This window comes from Schistocerca serialis, unplaced genomic scaffold (assembly GCF_023864345.2).
Source record: "Schistocerca serialis cubense isolate TAMUIC-IGC-003099 unplaced genomic scaffold, iqSchSeri2.2 HiC_scaffold_314, whole genome shotgun sequence".
Taxonomy (NCBI): domain Eukaryota; kingdom Metazoa; phylum Arthropoda; class Insecta; order Orthoptera; family Acrididae; genus Schistocerca; species Schistocerca serialis.
The window spans coordinates 42501-47500 of NW_026047883.1; the positions used below are offsets into that span (position 1 = coordinate 42501).

A 5000-nucleotide genomic window follows, 5' to 3' on the forward strand; every position below is an offset into this window, starting at 1 on the left:
TAATATATACAACCGTCCCTATACATGCTGAAAGACTCTGCACACAATGAGAACCACACGTCAGCCAGACACTATCACACACTACTCTCTGCCTCTAACAGGCACACACACAATATCTAACCACCAGCATGGAAGAACATCCGGTGCATCCTCTCCGCCACATTACACAATCCACACTATCATAACCAGACCGGGAGGTCCACCCAGAAAACAGAATATCCCACCCTTCCGACATCCGCCATTGCTCAGCTAAGCCACGAACACCCACACATGTCCTACACAGGGGTGCACCCAACATCACAATACTGCCTCCTGTCACAGTACACAAACAATGGCAGGAATGAAAGACACAGATCTGCCACAACCTTGGAATCGGAGCGCCGCCTGTCATGAGCCACAAGTGCATCCTGACGTGACAAATCGGATGATCCCGCAGGCATGCACTTACGATAATCACTATCAACGAACCTGCCGCCCCCTCCCCCCCCAAAATACACCTTTCCCTACAACGTGTACCTTAACCTAAGCTATATTGTACCTTAACCTAAGCGATATTGTACCTTAACCTAAGGTATATCGTACCTTAACCTAACCTACATTGCGCCTTCACCTAACCTACGTTGTACCTTAACCTAACCTACGTTGTACCTTAACCTAACCTACGTTGTACCTTAACCTAACCTACGTTGTACCTTAACCTAACCTACGTTGTACCTTAACCTAACCTACGTTGTACCTTAACCTAACCTACGTTGTACCTTAACCTAACCTACGTTGTGCCTTAACCTAACCTACGTTGTGCCTTAACCTAACCTACGTTGTGCCTTAACCTAACCTACGTTGTGCCTTAACCTAACCTACGTTGTGCCTTAACCTAACCTACGTTGTGCCTTAACCTAACCTACGTTGTGCCTTAACCTAACCTATGTTGTGCCTTAACCTAACCTATGTTGTGCCTTAACCTAACCTATGTTGTGCCTTAACCTAACCTATGTTGTGCCTTAACCTAACCTATGTTGTGCCTTAACCTAACCTATGTTGTGCCTTAACCTAACCTATGTTGTGCCTTAACCTAACCTATGTTGTGCCTTAACCTAACCTATGTTGTGCCTTAACCTAACCTACGTTGTGCCTTAACCTAACCTACGTTGTGCCTTAACCTAACCTACGTTGTGCCTTAACCTAACCTACGTTGTGCCTTAACCTAACCTACGTTGTGCCTTAACCTAACCTACGTTGTGCCTTAACCTAACCTACGTTGTGCCTTAACCTAACCTACGTTGTGCCTTAACCTAACCTACGTTGTGCCTTAACCTAACCTACGTTGTGCCTTAACCTAACCTACGTTGTGCCTTAACCTAACCTACGTTGTGCCTTAACCTAACCTATGTTGTGCCTTAACCTAACCTATGTTGTGCCTTAACCTAACCTATGTTGTGCCTTAACCTAACCTATGTTGTGCCTTAACCTAACCTATGTTGTGCCTTAACCTAACCTATGTTGTGCCTTAACCTAACCTATGTTGTGCCTTAACCTAACCTATGTTGTGCCTTAACCTAACCTATGTTGTGCCTTAACCTAACCTATGTTGTGCCTTAACCTAACCTATGTTGTGCCTTAACCTAACCTACGTTGTGCCTTAACCTAACCTACGTTGTGCCTTAACCTAACCTACGTTGTGCCTTAACCTAACCCATATTGTACCTTAACCTAACCCATATTGTACCTTAACCTAACCCATATTGTACCTTAACCTAACCCATATTGTACCTTAACCTAACCCATATTGTACCTTAACGTAACCTAATTTGTGCCTTAACGTAACCTAATTTGTGCCTTAACGTAACCTAATTTGTGCCTTAACGTAACCTAATTTGTGCCTTAACGTAACCTAATTTGTGCCTTAACGTAACCTAATTTGTGCCTTAACGTAACCTAATTTGTGCCTTAACGTAACCTAATTTGTGCCTTAACGTAACCTAATTTGTGCCTTAACGTAACCTAATTTGTGCCTTAACGTAACCTAATTTGTGCCTTAACGTAACCTAATTTGTGCCTTAACGTAACCTAATTTGTGCCTTAACGTAACCTAATTTGTGCCTTAACGTAACCTAATTTGTGCCTTAACGTAACCTAATTTGTGCCTTAACGTAACCCATGTTGTGCCTTAACGTAACCCATGTTGTGCCTTAACGTAACCCAATTTGTGCCTTAACGTAACCCATGTTGTGCCTTAACCTAACCTATATTGTGCCTCAACCTAACCTATATTGCGCCTTAACCTGACGCACGTTGTCGCTGAACCTGCTCTGTAATTGTTATGCAACTCGTTAAATTAGTGTAGTGTTGCCTAACCGCAACCCTCGCAATATAGTTCGCTATTCGCACTGCCCGGTCCCCTGTGTATCGCGTCATGTTAAACACCTTGCAGGTGTTGCTGACTTTCCACATGCTCCTGCTATACACTGTAATGTGGATAGCAGCAGGACGTACATGCCCCCCCCCCTTCCCCCCTGCCTTCGCAAGCTGGTCGTTGAGAAGTTTGCATGTTCAATGCCCTTCGCATGCCGACGTACTCAGCCTACGTTGTGGTACGGCCTGTCACCTGTCCGCCGATGTACGCAAAACCCACAAACTGTACTGCACATTGGTCCGTATGTACTGAATGATACATCGTGGCACATGTGTGACCGTACGACGACTGCGCCTAGCAACGGCAGACCATACAGTCCAAATATTGTGCACGCAGCTACGTGTCGTCTCCCTATAAGAGCTGGATTGCAGTGTGGTACGCCATTCAGACGTGTGGGAGGAACGGACGCCCTGGATGGCGATCAGCATGAGCAGTCTGTTGATGTAGTGGAGCGTGTATTCGGACGTAGTCGTCTCTTCTCACACACCGTGATAGCATGTTGCACCGCGTTCCACATCTGCGACATCCTGCAGAGGCCGGCTGACAGTCGTTCGCGCAATGGACACCGCATACGTACGGGGGCTACCTTCCACGTGTTCTCGAGGCGTGCACATGTTGTTGCGTCTATGTGGGCAGACGTAGTGTGTTGTGACACCTGACACAGGCATGCAATACTCGTTGCAAATGGCGATGGACGTCTACGTTTGCTGGTGACGTTACGCAAATGAACAACAGGTAACCCGTTGTGGTGCGGTTGTTCTCGCTAGAGGTGAATCAGTGTTGGCGACGATCGGTCGAGCTATTAACCGGTTGTTTCAGGGATACCCACCATGCCCACGAACGTGAAAGGGGACCCACCATGCCCACGAACGCGAAAGGGGATCTGGGTGTGAGGCGATACGCGGCGGTGGCTGGGTGGGACCGTCCCCGGCCGGTGAGGGGGGGCCGCCCGGCGTGCTGGCAGCGCGGTGCGTGGGCGCACGCGCTACAGCCGGCTGGTGGGGGCGGCCAGTGGCAGGCGCGCCGGCCGACGGACGCGGCAGGCGGCGCAGCTGCGCGCCGGCGCCCCCTGCTCGCGGCGCCTTGCGGCCAAAGTAGGTCCTCGCGGGCCCGGTGCGAAGCGCGGTGGCCATCTGCAGTGTGCTGGTCCGATTGAGGACTGTGTGCGCTGAGGATGCGCCGCCGCCCGGCGCTCGGCGCCGCGACGCCGTCTGCTGCTCGGTCGCCCCAGCGGTTCTCGCAGGTGGTTTGTATCGCAGCTGTGCGGACGTGTTGGCGCGTGCGCTGTGCTGGGAGAGTTCGCTTCGGCACCCAAGTGGGGCTTTTGTCCTTCTGTGGCGCTGGCGTTGGAGCTGCCGGTCACCGTAGGTGGCGCGTGTTGTCTCCCGCCGGCAATGCCACGACAGCACGCTCCCGGGCCTCTGTCGGCAGCGGCAAGCTCAGTTGGGAGCACGGGTGGTCGCACCTAAAGCGTCTACTCGCCTAACTCCGGGCGATTGCGCCTCTCTCGAACCCGACCAAGTACTTAGGACGGCGCTGCGCGCCGCCGGGACCTGAGAGGGTTTCGAGGTGTGTTGTGCAGGGGAGCTCAGCCTCCTCCTGTTTGCAGAATAATTGAGCGGACGCTTGCGTGTTCGCGCGGGCCCCCGGGACACACTCCCGGGCGGCCGGCTGCTCAGCTCTAGTTGACGCAGCTCCCTGGTTGATCCTGCCAGTAGTCATATGCTTGTCTCAAAGATTAAGCCATGCATGTCTCAGTACAAGCCGCATTAAGGTGAAACCGCGAATGGCTCATTAAATCAGTTATGGTTCCTTAGATCGTACCCACGTTACTTGGATAACTGTGGTAATTCTAGAGCTAATACATGCAAACAGAGTCCCGACCAGAGATGGAAGGGACGCTTTTATTAGATCAAAACCAATCGGTCGGCTCGTCCGGTCCGTTTGCCTTGGTGACTCTGAATAACTTTGGGCTGATCGCACGGTCCTCGTACCGGCGACGCATCTTTCAAATGTCTGCCTTATCAACTGTCGATGGTAGGTTCTGCGCCTACCATGGTTGTAACGGGTAACGGGGAATCAGGGTTCGATTCCGGAGAGGGAGCCTGAGAAACGGCTACCACATCCAAGGAAGGCAGCAGGCGCGCAAATTACCCACTCCCGGCACGGGGAGGTAGTGACGAAAAATAACGATACGGGACTCATCCGAGGCCCCGTAATCGGAATGAGTACACTTTAAATCCTTTAACGAGTATCTATTGGAGGGCAAGTCTGGTGCCAGCAGCCGCGGTAATTCCAGCTCCAATAGCGTATATTAAAGTTGTTGCGGTTAAAAAGCTCGTAGTTGGATTTGTGTCCCACGCTGTTGGTTCACCGCCCGTCGGTGTTTAACTGGCATGTATCGTGGGACGTCCTGCCGGTGGGGCGAGCCGAAGGCGTGCGACCGCCTCGTGCGTGCTCGTGCGTCCCGAGGCGGACCCCGTTGAAATCCTACCAGGGTGCTCTTTATTGAGTGTCTCGGTGGGCCGGCACGTTTACTTTGAACAAATTAGAGTGCTTAAAGCAGGCAAGCCCGCCTGAATACTGT

General features: G+C 51.4%; 1 non-coding gene across 1 annotated transcript in view; it reads left to right on the top strand.

Moving 5' to 3' along the window:
- The first annotated feature begins 4108 nt into the window (after positions 1 to 4108).
- LOC126444926 (small subunit ribosomal RNA) overlaps positions 4109 to 5000 on the top strand; it is a 1909-nt gene continuing 1017 nt past the window's right edge. The window contains exon 1 of the ribosomal RNA XR_007582847.1: positions 4109 to 5000. This exon is cut by the window's right edge and continues 1017 nt beyond it. This is a non-coding gene — a ribosomal RNA (small subunit ribosomal RNA).